The sequence below is a fragment of the Eptatretus burgeri genome, chromosome 2, assembly GCF_056783735.1.
Source record: "Eptatretus burgeri isolate ZD-2024b chromosome 2, Ebu_testis_v1, whole genome shotgun sequence".
Taxonomy (NCBI): domain Eukaryota; kingdom Metazoa; phylum Chordata; class Myxini; order Myxiniformes; family Myxinidae; genus Eptatretus; species Eptatretus burgeri.
The window spans coordinates 8,046,720-8,063,751 of NC_140962.1; the positions used below are offsets into that span (position 1 = coordinate 8,046,720).

General features: G+C 43.1%; 4 non-coding genes across 4 annotated transcripts; all 4 read left to right on the top strand.

Annotated features, from left to right (window-relative positions):
* The first annotated feature begins 1,254 nt into the window (after window positions 1-1,254).
* Window positions 1,255-1,326, top strand: TRNAG-UCC (transfer RNA glycine (anticodon UCC)). Its single transcript has one exon. It is a non-coding gene; the product is annotated as a tRNA-Gly (tRNA).
* A 4,987-nt stretch (window positions 1,327-6,313) lies between these two features.
* Window positions 6,314-6,385, top strand: TRNAG-UCC (transfer RNA glycine (anticodon UCC)). The gene has a single exon. It is a non-coding gene; the product is annotated as a tRNA-Gly (tRNA).
* Window positions 6,386-7,598: 1,213 nt separating this feature from the next.
* On the top strand, window positions 7,599-7,670 carry TRNAR-UCU (transfer RNA arginine (anticodon UCU)). Its single transcript has one exon. It is a non-coding gene; the product is annotated as a tRNA-Arg (tRNA).
* Window positions 7,671-15,458: 7,788 nt separating this feature from the next.
* Window positions 15,459-15,530, top strand: TRNAG-UCC (transfer RNA glycine (anticodon UCC)). The gene has a single exon. It is a non-coding gene; the product is annotated as a tRNA-Gly (tRNA).
* Window positions 15,531-17,032: the final 1,502 nt, after the last annotated feature.

Sequence of the window (17,032 nt, forward strand, 5' to 3'; positions counted from 1 at the left end):
GAGGATTTTAGAAATTTAGCAGAGATTGACTTTTTGGCCTCTCCCGACTTCAAAAACTAAAAGGTGGTGAATTCCATTGACCTGAAATGCAAATGCTCTTCAAATTTCAAGACGATCGGATGAAAATTTAGGATTTAAAAATTTAGCAGAGATTGACCGTTTCGTCTAGGTTGACATTTTGGCCTATAGTGACCTCAAAAGTTATAGGTGGTTGAATTCAGTGATCTGATATGCAAATGCTGATCAATTTTTAAGATTATGGGATTAAAATTGAGGATTTTAGAAACTTAGCAGAGATTGACCATTTGGACTCTACCGTCTTCAAAAACTAATAGGTCGTGTATTCCATTGACCTGAAATACAAATGCTCTTCAAATTTCAAGTCGATCGGATGAAAATTGAGGATTTAAAAATTTAGCAGAGTATGTCCATTTGGTCGATGTTGACATTTTGGCCTATGGTGACCTCAAAAGTTATAGGTGGCTGAAATCAGTGACATGGTGCGTAAATCCTTTTCAAATTTCATGTCAGTCGGATGATAATTGAGGATTTTAGAAAATTTGGCCCAAATTGGCCTTTTGGCATGTGATGACATTTTGGCCTTTGTTTAGCTCAAAATATACAGGTGTTTGAATTCATTGACCTGATATGCGAATGCTCTTCAATGTTTAAGATTATGGTATTAAAATTGAGGATTTCGAAATTTAGCACAGATTGACCCTTTGGTCTATGTTGACCTTTTGGCATATGGTGACCTCTAAAGTTATAGGTGTTTGAATTCAGTGACCTGATATGCCAATGTTCTTCAATTTTTAAGATAATGGGATTAAAATTGAGGATTTTAGAAATTGAGCATAGATTGATCTTTTGTTCTCTGTTGACCTTTTGGCCTCTGGCGACTTCAAAAATTAATAGCTGGTGTATTTCATTGACCTGAAATGAAAATGATCTTCAAGGTTCAGGTCAAGCGGCACATGAACTTTCAAAAAGGAGAGGTTCGACTTCTGTTGTCATTTTTCTTCTTCTTTTTGTTCTACTTCTTCCTTCATGAATCACCGCTTGGTTCTGGGCAACCTTACAATGGCCAGGGAGAGTTTGAATTTGGAAGATCTCGGAAGGTGAAGGTTATGAATGCAAATATATTTTATTCCCACGAAATGGTCATTCGGATTTGATGATGAAAGGATGCGTGACAAGTTGACTCATTTTATGAAGATGGTCTTACAATACTTAGAAAACATGGACACCCACACAGCGATGGTGGTATAGTGGTGAGCATAGCTGCCTTCCAAGCAGTTGACCTGGGTTCGATTCCCAGCCATCGCAATTCCATTTTACACCTGCATTTTATCTCCGATTTCTCCCACAAAAAAATAAAATTAATTTGAATCAACATGATCCGATGAAAATTGAGGATTTTGAAAAATTTGGTCAAAATTGCTCAGGTCAGGTCAGGTATGGGAGCATGTGCCAGAACAGCACGTCGCTGCGTCCACTTTCCGCCGTCCACTTTCCGCCGGTACTCCAGGGACCTCCGTCTGGCCATCCCCCAGGCAGATGCCAGGCCCATCCCCATCTCATTGAGATGATGGTCAACCTGTTGCAACCATGAGGCACGTGGTCGACCCACTGGCCTCCTCCACTCATGAGACTCCCTCGCTGAGAGAATCTGGTGAGCAGGATCAGAGTCAGGAAAACGAGCCACATGTCCATACAGCCGCAACTGACGCTCACGGACTATGCAGGTAACAAATCTCATCCGAGTCTCTCTCAGCAACCGCTCGTTGGACACAAAATCCGACCAGCGATAGCCAAGGATTCTCCGAAGAGACCTGGTACCAAAGGAATTAAGTCTCCGTCTCAGATCCTTGGTCAGAGTCCAAGTCTCGCACCCATAGAGCAAGACTGGAAGTACCAAGGACCTGAAGACTCGGACTTTCGTCCTCCCGCACAGGTACCGGCAGCGCCACACCCCATGATCCAGTGAATCCATGACTCCCCAGGCCCGACCCAGACGTCTATTGACCTCTGACTCGCAGCCAGCAGAGACATGAATATCACTGCCAAGGTAAGTGAATCTCTCCACGACCTCAACATCCTCACCACAAACAGACACAGACAGGACAGCAGCATCCAAGATGTCACCGAAAGCCTGGATCTTAGTTTTGACCCAAGAAACCCGTAATCCCAACGGCTCCGACTCCTCATACAGCACCTCGAGGGCCCCCAAGAGGATGTCTAAAGTCTCCGCAAAGATGACTGCATCATCTGCAAAGTCAAGGTCCGAGATCTTGACATTCCCAAATGACGCACCGCAACTTGATCTCTCCGACATCCTCCCAAGAATCCAGTCCATACAAGTGCTGAAAAGTGTGGGGGCAAGTACACATCCCTGACGAACTCCAGTAACAAGTGGAAATAAGTCAGAGATGGTACCACCACACTTCACAGCACTCTCAGTACCAGAGTAGAGTTCAGACATCAGATCGATCAGTTTTGGTGGCACCCCACGAAGACCAAGAATCCTCCAGAGGACATCCCGATTCACTGAATCGAACGCTTTTCAGAGATCAACATAGGCTGCAAGCAGCCCCTGCCGAAACTCTCGTCTGCGTTCGGTGAGGACACGAAGTGCAAGGATACGGTCAATCGTTGACCTCTTTGGTGTGAAGCCTGACTGCTCTGGACGCTGGTGCTCAAGCAGATGGTGGCGAACCCTATCGAGAATTATCCGAGCAAAGACCTTGCCCGGCACTGAGAGCAGCGTCACCCCTCGGTAGTTGTTGCAGTCTTGGCGATCACCCTTCCCTTTCCAGAGAGGGACAACAAGGCCCCTCTTCCAGTCAGTTGGGATGATGCCTGTGTTTCAGGCAGAGCACAAAACTGCATGCAACGACACGAGTGCAGCATTTCCACCAGCCTTGAAAAGGTCGGCATGGATGCCACAGATCCCTGGAGCTTTGCCCCATTTCAACTGGTTCACCGCAGCTCGTGTTTCCACAAGCGTAGGTGGACCACAGTTGATTCGAGGGTCAGCAAAAGGGATTGTAAAACCCTTGACGTCCAACTCGACAGTTGGGGGATCAGCCTGGTATAACCGCTCAAAGTAACCGGCCCAGCGGGCCTTCACTTCAGACTCCTCTGTCAAGAGCCTACCACTCTCTGCTCGAACTGTAGTGCTCCGAGGGATGGGCTTGGATGAACGTAATGCGCGAATTCCCCTGTAAGTGGGACGAGAATCACCTGTCCACAGGTGATGCTCTACCCCCTCACAGATTCCTCGCACATAGGCCTCCTTGTCCACCCTCAGTGCACGTACAGTTTTACGCCTCAGCTCCCTGAACAGCTCAGCTCTGCCATTCAGCCTGGCCCTGCGACTCTGGTCAATGGTATCCAGTGTCCCTTGAGAGACAAAATTCTTCTTTGCCCTGCGGTGAGCTCCAAGGCATCCACCGGCAACATCAAGGACGGTGGTCTTGAAGGCGCTCCACAACTCTTCAGGACCCCCCAAAGTAGCCAGACCCCCCAAGTGTCCACTCAGCCTGTTTGCAAACTCCTCAGCTACTCTCTCATCCCTGAGCTTGGCAACATCCAGCCTCGGCTGGGATGGTACCATTCTCCAGGATTTAAGGTGCAGCTTTAGAGTTGCTACAATAAGCTGGTGGTCAGTATTGAGGAACTGAGCACTCCGGTAGACCCTGCAGTTCTGGATCATCCTCCAACGACCGTCAATGAGGACATGGTCAATCTCCTTTGCCACACCGCCAGCGTTGGAATACCAAGTCCAGCGATGAGCTTGCAGGCGCTGAAACCATGAACCAGCCACCCTAAGTCCATGACTTCTTGCAAAGTCAAGGAACTTAATGCCATTCTGGTTCATAGTTCCTGACCCATGGGGACCAACACACACCTCATAACCGTCCCTATCAGTTCCAGTCGATGCATTGAAATCCCCCAAGACTAGAAGTGTATCTCGTCTGGGGCACTGATCAACCACAGACTCGAGCGTGGCGTAGAATGGATCCTTCACGGTGAGGTCACTCGCCTCAGTCGGAGCATAAACAGAGACCAGGGAAATGACACCTAAGGAGTGACGAATCCTTAATCTCATTATACGCTCGTTGACCGGTGTTACCTCAATTATCATTGGGGTCAGCTTATTGGACACAGCTACAGCAACTCCTTGGGTATGGTAACCATCAGAGCGACCGGACCAATAGTAGGTGTAACCACCCACCATTATCTCGCCGCAATCCGGTCTCCGAACCTCAGAGAGAGCTGCAATCCCGATGTCCAAACGCTTGAGCTCAGATGATAACAGAGACAGGTGATCATCCTCTCTTAGGGATAGGACATTCCAGGCACCCACCCGAAGGGACCGCCTCAGGTTAACCCAAGGAGAACGCCGTCTGGTGGACGACACCGCAGCACCAGTCCGACACACTCCCGCAATCTGACCCAGGGATGTTACCCCGTGGTTTCCCTCCTATCAAAGATTGGGGGTCCCGAAGGCTTTGCCCCAATCCCGTCATCCGGTGAGCTGCCCTGCGAAGGGAAGCTGCACAGGAGGTACTCCCACGGAGTGGGTTTTCAGATTTTTTTGCGTTTTTGCGTTTTGCGGAATGAAGGGTTTTACGGTGGCCGGAGTGCAAATCCTGCCACCAACCTCCTAATAAGAAGTGACCCAACTGCAGGAGGACGTCCGCAGACACAGTTGGGCACTAGATATGGATGGCCGTTGGCTCACAAGGAGCTCCTCCGCCCTTTGACAGGTATTGTTTTTAATCCTGCTGGGTGTCCATATCCAAACACCCTCCTCACCAGAAAACCTGGTGGGGGAGACGGTTTAGTCGCTGACAACCCGTCCATGGAACAGGTTAGTACAGGTTTACATGGTACCTGTAGCAGGTCACAGATCGAACCTGACCTGACAAGCAAATTGGCCTTTTGACATATTTTGACATTTTGGCATTTGCTGAGCTCAATATAAACAGGTGTTTGAATTCAGTGACCTCATATGTGAATGCTCTTCAATTTTTAATATTATGAGATTAAAATTGAGGATTTTAGAAATTTAGCAGATATTGACTTTTTGGCCTCTCCCGACTTCAAAAACTAAAAGGTGGTGAATTCCATTGACCTGAAATGCAAATGCTCTTCAAATTTCAAGACGATCGGATGAAAATTTAGGATTTAAAAATTTAGCAGAGATTGACCGTTTCGTCTATGTTGACATTTTGGCCTATAGTGACCTCAAAAGTTAAAGGTGGTTGAATTCAGTGACGTGATATGCAAATGCTGATCAATTTTTAAGATTCTGGGATTAAAATTGAGGATTTTAGAAACTTAGCAGAGATTGACCATTTGGCCTCTGCCTTCTTCAAAAACTAATAGGTAGTGTATTCCATTGACCTGAAATACAAATGCTCTTCAAATTTCAAGTCGATCGGATGAAAATTGAGGATTTGAAAATTTAGCAGAGATTGTCCATTTGGTCGATGTTGACATTTTGGCCTATGGTGACCTCAAAAGTTATAGGTGGTTGAAATCAGTGACATGGTGCGTAAATCCTTTTCAAATTTAATGTCAGTCGGATGATAATTGAGGATTTTAGAAAATTTGGCCCAAATTGGCCTTTTGGCGTGTGATGACATTTTGGCCTTTGTTTAGCTCAAAATATACAGGTGTTTGAATTCATTGATCTGATATGTGAATGCTCTTCAATGTTTAATATTATGGTATTAAAATTGAGGATTTCAAAATTTAGCACAGATTGACCGTTTGGTCTATGTTGACCTTTTGGCGTATGGTGACCTCTAAAGTTATAGGTGTTTGAATTCAGTGACCTGATATGCAAATGTTCTTCAATTTTTAAGATAATTGGATTAAAATTGAGGATTTTAGAAATTTAGCAGAGATTGAACTTTTGTTCTCTGTTGACCTTTTGGCCTCTGGCGACTTCAAAAATTAATAGCTGGTGTATTTCATTGACCTGAAATGACAATGATCTTCAAGGTTCAGGTCACGTGGCACATGAACTTTCAAAAAGGAGAGGTTCGACTTCTGTTGTCATTTTTCTTCTTCTTTTTGTTCTACTTCTTCCTTCTTGAATCACCGCGTGGTTCTGGGCAACCTTACAATGGCCAGGGAGAGTTTGAATTTGGAAGATCTCGGAAGGTGAAGGTTATGAATGCAAATATATTTTATTCCCACGAAATGGTCGTTCGGATTTGATGATGAAAGGATGCGTGACAAGTTGATTCATTTTATGAAGATGGTCTTACAATACTTAGAAAACATGTACACCCACACAGTGATGGTGGTATAGTGGTGAGCATAGCTGCCTTCCAAGCAGTTGACCTGGGTTCGATTCCCAGCCATCACAATTCCATTTTACACCTGCATTTTATCTCCGATTTCTCCCACAAAAATGATAAATTAATTTGAATCAACATGATCCGATGAAAATTGAGGATTTTCAAAAATTTGGTCCAAATTGGCCTTTTGACATATTTTGACATTTTGGCATTTGCTGAGCTCAAAATAAACAGGTGTTTGAATTCAGTGACCTGATATGCGAATGCTCTTCAATTTTTAATATTATGAGATTAAAATTGAGGATTTTAGAAATTTAGCAGAGATTGACTTTTTGGCCTCTCCCGACTTCAAAAACTAACAGGTAGTGAATTCCATTGACCTGAAGTACAAATGCTCTTCAAATTTCAAGTCGATCGGATGAAAATTGAGGATTTAAAAATTTAGCAGAGATTGTCCATTTGGTCGATGTTGACATTTTGGCCTAAGGTGACCTCAAAAGTTATAGGTGGTTGAAATCAGTGACATGGTGCGTAAATCCTTTTCAAATTTCATGTCAGTCGGATGATAATTGAGGATTTTAGAAAATTTGGCCCAAATTGGCCTTTTGGCATGTGATGACATTTTGGCCTTTGTTTAGCTCAAAATATACAGGTGTTTGAATTCATTGACCTGATATGCGAATGCTCTTCAATGTTTAAGATTATGGTATTAAAATTGAGGAATTCGAAATTTAGCACAGATTGACCGTTTGGTCTATGTTGACCTTTAGGCGTATGTTGACCTCTAAAGTTATAGGTGTTTGAATTCATTGACGTGATATGCAAATGTTCTTCAATTTTTAAGATAATGGGATTAAAATTGAGGATTTTAGAAATTTAGCAGAGATTGATCTTTTGTTCTCTGTTGACCTTTTGGCCTCTGGCGACTTCAAAAATTAATGGCTGGTGTATTTCATTGACCTGAAATGAAAATTATCTTCAAGGTTCAGGTCAAGCGGCACATGAACTTTCAAAAAGGAGAGGTTCGACTTCTGTTGTCATTTTTCTTCTTCTTTTTGTTCTACTTCTTCCTTCTTGAATCACCGCGTGGTTCTGGGCAACCTTACAATGGCCAGGGAGAGTTTGAATTTGGAAGATCTCGGAAGGTGAAGGTGATGAATGCAAATATATTTTATTCCCACGAAATGGTCGTTCGGATTTGATGATGAAAGGATGCGTGACAAGTTGATTCATTTTATGAAGATGGTCTTACAATACTTAGAAAACATGTACACACACACAGCGATGGTGGTATAGTGGTGAGCAGAGCTGCCTTCTAAGCAGTTGACCTGGGTTCGATTCCCAGCCATTACAATTCCATTTTACACCTGCATTTTATCTCTGATTTCTCCCACAAAAAAGATAAATTAATGTGAATCAACATGATCCGATGAAAATTGAGGACTTTGAAAAATTTGGTCCAAATTGGCCTTTTGCCATATTTTGACATTTTGGCATTTGCTGAGCTCAAAATAAACAGGTGTTTGAATTCAGTGACCTGATATGCGAATGCTCTTCAATTTTTAATATTATGAGATTAAAATTGAAGATTTTAGAAATTTAGCAGAGATTGACTTTTTGGCCTCTCCCGACTTCAAAAACTAAAAGGTGGTGAATTCCATTGACCTGAAATGCAAATGCTCTTCAAATTTCAAGTCGATCGGATGAAAATTTAGGATTTAAAAATTTAGCAGAGATTGACCGTTTCGTCTATGTTGACATTTTGGCCTATAGTGACCTCAAAAGTTATAGGTGGTTGAATTCAGTGACCTGATATGCAAATGCTGATCAATTTTTAAGATTATGGGATTAAAATTGAGGATTTTAGAAACTTAACAGAGATTGACCATTTGGCCTCTGCCATCTTCAAAAACTAACAGGTAGTGTATTCCATTGACCTGAAATACAAATGCTCTTCAAATTTCAAGTCGATCGGATGAAAATTGAGGATTTAAAAATTTGGCAGAGATTGTCCATTTGGTCGATGTTGACATTTTGGCCTATAGTGACCTCAAAAGTTATAGGTGGTTGAATTCAGTGACGTGATATGCAAATGCTGATCAATTTTTAAGATTATGGGATTAAAATTGAGGATTTTAGAAACTTAGCAGAGATTGACCATTTGGACTCTGCCGTCTTCAAAAACTAATAGGTCGTGTATTCCGTTGACCTGAAATACAAATGCTCTTCAAATTTCAAGTCGATCGGATGAAAATTCAGGATTTACAAATTTAGCAGAGTATGTCCATTTGGTCGATGTTGACATTTTGGCCTGAGGTGACCTCAAAAGTTATAGGTGGTTGAAATCAGTGACATGGTGCGTAAATCCTTTTCAAATTTCATGTCAGTCGGATGATAATTGAGGATTTTAGAAAATTTGGCCCAAATTGGCCTTTTGGCGTGTGATGACATTTTGGCCTTTGTTTAGCTCAAAATATACAGGTGTTTGAATTCATTGACCTGATATGCGAATGCTCTTCAATGTTTAAGATTATGGTATTAAAATTGAGGATTTCGAAATTTAGCACAGATTGACCGTTTGGTCTATGTTGACCTTTTGGCGTATGGTGACCTCTAAAGTTATAGGTGTTTGAATTCAGTGACCTGATATGACCTGATATAAATTAATTTGAATCAACATGATCCGATGAAAATTGAGGATTTTCAAAAATTTGGTCCAAATTGGTCAGGTCAGGTCAGGTATGGGAGCATGTGCCAGAACAGCACGTCGCTGCGTCCACTTTCTGCCGGTACTCCAAGGGCCTCCGTCTGGCCATCCCCCAGGCAGATGCCAGGCCCATCCCCATCTCCTTGAGATGATGGTCAACGTATTTCAACCATGAGGCACGTGGTCGACCCACTGGCCTCCTCCACTCATGAGACTCCCTCGCTGAGAGAATCTGGTGAGCAGGATCAGAGTCAGGAAAACGAGCCACATGTCCATACAGCCGCAACTGACGCTCACGGACTATGCAGGTAACAAATCTCATCCGAGTCTCTCTCAGCAACCGCTCGTTGGACACAAAATCCGACCAGCGATAGCCAAGGATTCTCCGAAGAGACCTGGTACCAAAGGAATTAAGTCTCCGTCTCAGATCCTTGGTCAGAGTCCAAGTCTCGCACCCAGAGAGCAAGACTGGAAGTACCAAGGACCTGAAGACTCGGACTTTCGTCCTCCCGCACAGGTACCGGCAGCGCCACACCCCATGATCCAGTGAATCCATGACTCCCCAGGCCCGACCCAGACGTCTATTGACCTCTGACTCGCAGCCAGCAGAGACATGAATATCACTGCCAAGGTAAGTGAATCTCTCCACGACCTCAACATCCTCACCACAAACAGACACAGACAGGACAGCAGCATCCAAGATGTCACCGAAAGCCTGGATCTTAGTTTTGACCCAAGAAACCCGTAATCCCAACGGCTCCGACTCCTCATTCCAGCACCTCGAGGGCCCCCAAGAGGATGTCTAAAGTCTCCGCAAAGATGACTGCATCATCTGCAAAGTCAAGGTCCGAGATCTTGCCATTCCCAAATGACGCACCGCAACTTGATCTCTCCGACATCCTCCCTAGAATCCAGTCCATACAAGTGCTGAAAAGTGTGGGGGCAAGTACACATCCCTGACGAACTCCAGTAACAACTGGAAATAAATCAGAGATGGTACCACCACACTTCACAGCACTCTCAGTACCAGAGTAGAGTTCAGACATCAGATCGATCAGTTTTGGTGGCACCCCACGAAGACCAAGAATCCTCCAGAGGACATCCCGATTCACTGAATCAAACGCTTTACAGAGATCAACATAGGCTGCAAGCAGCCCCTGCCGAAACTCTCGTCCGCGTTCGGTGAGGACACGAAGTGCAAGGATACGGTCAATCGTTGACCTCTTTGGTGTAAAGCCTGACTGCTCTGGACGCTGGTGCTCAAGCAGATGGTGGCGAACCCTATCGATAATTATCCAAGCAAAGACCTTGCCCGGCACTGAGAGCAGCGTCACCCCTTGGTAGTTGTTGCAGTCTTGGCGATCACCCTTCCCTTTCCAGAGAGGGACAACAAGGCCCCTCTTCCAGTCAGTTGGGATGATGCCTGTGTTCCAGGCAGAGCACAAACCTGCATGCAACGACACGAGTGCAGCATTTCCACCAGCCTTGAGAAGTTCGGCATGGATGTCACAGATCCCTGGAGCTTTGCCCCGTTTCAACTGGTTCACCGCAGCCCGTGTTTCCACAAGCGTAGGTAGACCACAGTTGATTCGAGGGTCAGCAACAGGGATTGTAACACCCTTGACGTCCAACTCGACAGTTGGGGGATCAGCCTGGTACAACCGCTCAAAGTAACCGGCCCAGCGGGCCTTCACTTCAGACTCCTCTGTCAAGAGCCTACCACTCTCTGCTCGAACTGTAGTGCTCCGAGGGATGGGCTTGGATGAACGTAATGCGCGAATTCCCCTGTAAGCGGGACGAGAATCACCTGTCCACAGGTGATGCTCTACCCCCTCACAGATTCCTCGCACATAGGCCTCCTTGTCCACCCTCAGTGCACGTACAGTTTTACGCCTCAGCTCCCTGAACAGCTCAGCTCTGCCATTCAGCCTGGCCCTGCGACTCTGGTCAATGGTATCCAGTGTCCCTTGAGAGACAAAATTTTTCTTTGCCCTGAGGTGAGCTCCAAGGCATCCACCTGCAACATCAAGGACGGTGGTCTTGAAGGCGCTCCACAACTCTTCAGGACCCCCCAAAGTAGCCAGACCCCCCAAGTGTCCACTCAGCCTGTTCGCAAACTCCTCAGCTACCCTCTCATCCCTGAGCTTGGCAACATCCAGCCTCGGCTGGGATGGTACCATTCTCCAGGATTTAAGGTGCAGCTTTAGAGTTGCTACAACAAGCCTGTGGTCAGTATTGAGGAACTGAGCACTCCGGTAGACCCTGCAGTTCTGGATCATCCTCCAACGACCGTCAATGAGGACATGGTCAATCTCCTTTGCCACACCGCCAGCGTTGGAATACCAAGTCCAGCGATGAGCTTGTGGGCGCTGAAACCATGAACCAGCCACCCTAAGTCCATGACTTCTTGCAAAGTCAAGGAACTTAGTGCTATTCTGGTTCATAGTTCCTGACCCATGGGGACCAACACACACCTCATAACCGTCCCTATCAGTTCCAGTCGATGCATTGAAATCCCCCAAGACTAGAAGTGTATCTCGTCTGGGGCACTGATCAACCACAGACTCGAGTGTGGCGTAGAACGCATCCTTCACGGTGAGATCACTCGTCTCAGTCGGAGCATAAACAGAGACCAGGGAAATGACACCTAAGGAGTGACGAATCCTTAATCTCATAATACGCTCGTTAACCGGTGTTACCTCAATTATCATTGGGGTCAGCTTATTGGACACAGCTGCAGCAACTCCTTGGGTATGGTAACCATCAGAGCGACCAGACCAATAGTAGGTGTAACCACCCACCATTATCTCGCCGCAATCCGGTCTCCGAACCTCAGAGAGAGCTGCAATCCCGATGTCCAAACGCTTGAGCTCAGCTGATAACAGAGACAGGTGATCATCCTCTCTTAGGGATAGGACATTCCAGGCACCCACCCGAAGGGACCGCCTCAGGTTAACCCAAGGAGACCGCCGTCTGGTGGACGACACCGCAGCACCACTCCGACACACTCTCCCGCAATCTGACCCAGGGATGTTACCCCGTGGTTTCCCTCCTATCAAAGATTGGGGGTCCCGAAGGCTTTGCCCCAATCCCGTCATCCTGTGAGCTGCCCTGCGAAGGGAAGCTGCACAGGAGGTACTCCCACCGAGTGGGTTTTCAGATTTTTTTGCGTTTTTGCGTTTTGCGGAATGAAGGGTTTTACGATGGCTGGAGTGCAAATCCTGCCACCAACCTCCTAATAAGAAGTAACCCAACTGCAGGAGGACGTCCGCAGACACAGTTGGGCACTAGATATGGATGGCCGTTGGCTCACAAGGAGCTCCTCCGCCCTTTGACAGGTTTTGTTTTTAATCCTGCTGGGTGTCCATATCCAAACACCCTCCTCACCAGAAAACCTGGTGGGGGAGACGGTTTAGTCGCCGACAACCCGACCATGGAACAGGTTAGTACAGGTTTACATGGTACCTGTTGCAGGTCACAGATCGAACCTGACCTGACAAGTAAATTGGCCTTTTGACATATTTTGACATTTTGGCATTTGCTGAGCTCAAAATAAACAGGTGTTTGAATTCAGTGACCTCATATGCGAATGCTCTTCAATTTTTAATATTATGAGATTAAAATTGAGGATTTTAGAAATTTAGCAGATATTGACTTTTTGGCCTCTCTCGACTTCAAAAACTAAAAGGTGGTGAATTCCATTGACCTGAAATGCAAATGCTCTTCAAATTTCAAGACGATCGGATGAAAATTTAGGATTTAAAAATTTAGCAGAGATTGACCGTTTCGTCTATGTCGACATTTTGGCCTATAGTGACCTCAAAAGTTATAGGTGGTTGAATTCAGTGACCTCATATGCAAATGCTGATCAATTTTTAAGATTATGGGATTAAAATTGAGGATTTTAGAAACTTTGCAGAGATTGACCATTTGGCCTCTGCCGTCTTCAAAAACTAATAGGTAGTGTATTCCATTGACCTGAAATACAAATGCTCTTCAAATTTCAAGTCGATCGGATGAAAATTGAGGATTTAAAAATTTAGCAGAGATTGTCCATTTGGTCGATGTTGACATTTTGGCCTATGGTGACCTCAAAAGTTATAGGTGGTTGAAATCAGTGACATGGTGCGTAAATCCTTTTCAAATTTCATGTCAGTCGGATGATAATTGAGGATTTTAGAAAATTTGGCCCAAATTGGCCTTTTGGCGTGTGATGACATTTTGGCCTTTGTTTAGCTCAAAATATACAGGTGTTTGAATTCATTGACCTGATATGCGAATGCTCTTCAATGTTTAATATTATGGTATTAAAATTGAGGATTGTGAAATTTAGCACAGATTGACCGTTTGGTCTATGTTGACCTTTTGGCGTATGGTGACCTCTAAAGTTATAGGTGTTTGAATTCAGTGACCTGATATGCAAATGTTCTTCAATTTTTAAGATAATGGGATTAAAATTGAGGATTTTAGAAATTTAGCAGAGATTGATCTTTTGTTCTGTGTTGACCTTTTGGCCTCTGGCGACTTCAAAAATTAATAGCTGGTGTATTTCATTGACCTGAAATGAAAATGATCTTCAAGGTTCAGATCAAGTGGAACATGAACTTTCAAAAAGGAGAGGTTCGACTTCTGTTGTCATTTTTCTTCTTCTTTTTGTTCTACTTTTTCCATCTTGAATCACCGCGTGGTTCTGGGCAACCTGACAATGGCCAGGGAGAGTTTGAATTTGGAAGATCTCGGAAGGTGAAGGTTATGAATGCAAATATATTTTATTCCCACGAAATGGTCGTTCGGATTTGATGATGAAAGGATGCGTGACAAGTTGATTCATTTTATGAAGATGGTCTTACAATACTTAGAAAACATGGACACCCACACAGCGATGGTGGTATAGTGGTGAGCATAGCCGCCTTCCAAGCACTTGACCTGGGTTCGATTCCCAGCCATTGCAATTCCATTTTACACCTGCATTTTATCTCCGATTTCTCCCAGAAAAAGATAAATTAATTTGAATCAACATGATCCGATGAAAATTGAGGATTTTCAAAAATTTGGTCCAAATTGGCCTTTTGACATAATTTGACATTTTGGCATTTGCTGACCTCAAAATAAACAGGTGTTTGAATTCAGTGACCTGATATGCGAATGCTCTTCAATTTTTAATATTATGAGATTAAAATTGAGGATTTTAGAAATTTAGCAGAGATTGACTTTTTGGCCTCTCCCGACTTCAAAAACTAAAAGGTGGTGAATTCCATTGACCTGAAATGCAAATGCTCTTCAAATTTCAAGTCGATCGGATGAAAATTTAGGATTTAAAAATTTAGCAGAGATTGACCGTTTCGTCTATGTTGACATTTTGGCCTATAGTGACCTCAAAAGTTATAGGTGGTTGAATTCAGTGACCTGATATGCAAATGCTGATCAATTTTTAAGATTATGTGATTAAAATTGAGGATTTTAGAAACTTAGCAGAGATTGACCATTTGGCCTCTGCCATCTTCAAAAACTAACAGGTAGTGTATTCCATTGACCTGAAATACAAATGCTCTTCAAATTTCAAGTTGATCGGATGAAAATTGAGGATTTAAAAATTTAGCAGAGATTGTCCATTTGGTCGATGTTGACATTTTGGCCTAAGGTGACCTCAAAAGTTATAGGTGGTTGAAATCAGTGACATGGTGCGTAAATCCTTTTCAAATTTCATGTCAGTCGGATGATAATTGAGGATTTTAGAAAATTTGGCCCAAATTGGCCTTTTGGCGTGTGATGACATTTTGGCCTTTGTTCAGCTCAAAATATACAGGTGTTTGAATTCATTGACCTGATATGCGAATGCTCTTCAATGTTTAAGATTATGGTATTAAAATTGAGGATTTCGAAATTTAACACATATTGACCGTTTGGTCTATGTTGACCTTTTAGCGTATGGTGACCTCTAAAGTTACAGGTGTTTGAATTCAGTGACCTGATATGCAAATGTTCTTCAACTTTTTAAGATAATGGGATTAAAATTGAGGATTTTAGAAATTTAGCAGAAATTGATCTTTTGTTCTCTGTTGACCTTTTGGCCTCTGGCGACTTCAAAAATTAATAGCTGGTGTATTTCATTGACCTGAAATGACAATGATCTCCAAGGTTCAGGTCAAGCGGCACATGAACTTTCAAAAAGGAGAGGTTCGACTTCTGTTGTCATTTTTCTTCTTCTTTTTCTTCCACTTCTTCCTTCTTGAATCACCGCTTGGTTCTCGGCAACCTTACAATGGCCAGGGAGAGTTTGAATTTGGAAGATCTCGGAAGGTGAAGGTTATGAATGCAAATATATTTTATTCCCACGAAATGGTCGTTCGGATTTGATGATGAAAGGATGCGTGACAAGTTGATTCATTTTATGAAGATGGTCTTACAATACTTAGAAAACATGTACACACACAGTGATGGTGGTATAGTGGTGAGCATAGCTGCCTTCCAAGCAGTTGACCTGGGTTCGATTCCCAGCCATCGCAATTCCATTTTACACCTGCATTTTATCTCCGATTTCTCCCACAAAAAAGATAAATTAATTTGAATCAACATGATCCGATGAAAATTGAGGATTTTGAAAAATTTGGTCCAAATTGGCCTTTTGCCATATTTTGACATTTTGGCATTTGCTGAGCTCAAAATAAACAGGTGTTTGAATTCAGTGACCTGATATGCGAATGCTCTTCAATTTTTAATATTATGAGATTAAAATTGAGGATTTTAGAAATTTAGCAGAGATTGACTTTTTGGCCTCTCCCGACTTCAAAAACTAAAAGGTGGTGAATTCCATTGACCTGAAATGCAAATGCTCTTCAAATTTCAAGTCGATCGGATGAAAATTGAGGATTTAAAAATTTAGCAGAGATTGACCGTTTTGTCTATGTTGACATTTTGGCCTATAGTGACCTCAAAAGTTATAGGTGGTTGAATTCAGTGACCTGATATGCAAATGCTGATCAATTTTTAAGATTATGTGATTAAAATTGAGGATTTTAGAAACTTAGCAGAGATTGACCATTTGGCCTCTGCCATCTTCAAAAACTAACAGGTAGTGTATTCCATTGACCTGAAATACAAATGCTCTTCAAATTTCAAGTTGATCGGATGAAAATTGAGGATTTAAAAATTTGGCAGAGATTGTCCATTTGGTCGATGTTGACATTTTGGCCTATAGTGACCTCAAAAGTTATAGGTGGTTGAATTCAGTGACGTGATATGCAAATGCTGATCAATTTTTAAGATTATGGGATTAAAATTGAGGATTTTAGAAACTTAGCAGAGATTGACCATTTGGCCTCTGCCGTCTTCAAAAACTAATAGGTAGTGTATTGCATTGACCTGAAATACAAATGCTCTTCAAATTTCAAGTTGATCGGATGAAAATTGAGTATTTAAAAATTTCGCAGAGATTGTCCATTTGGTCGATGTTGACATTTTGGCCTATGGTGACCTCAAAAGTTATAGGTGGTTGAAATCAGTGACATGGTGCGTAAATCCTTTTCAAATTTCATGTCAGTCGGATGATAATTGAGGATTTTAGAAAATTTGGCCCAAATTGGCCTTTTGGCGTGTGATGACATTTTGGCCTTTGTTTAGCTCAAAATATACAGGTGTTTGAATTCATTGACCTGATATGCGAATGCTCTTCAATTTTTAAGATTATGGTATTAAAATTGAGGATTTTGAAATTTAGCACAGATTGACCGTTTGGTCGATGTTGACCTTTTGGCGTATGGTGACCTCTAAAGTTATAGGTGTTTGAATTCAGTGACCTGATATGCAAATGTTCTTCAATTTTTAAGATAATGGGATTAAAATTGAAGATTTTAGAAATTTAGCAGAGATTGATCTTTTGTTCTCTGTTGACCTTTTGGCCTCTGGCGACTTCAAAAATTAATAGCTGGTGTATTTCATTGACCTGAAATGAAAATGATCTTCAAGGTTCAGGTCAAGCGGCACATGAACTTTCAAAAAGGAGAGGTTC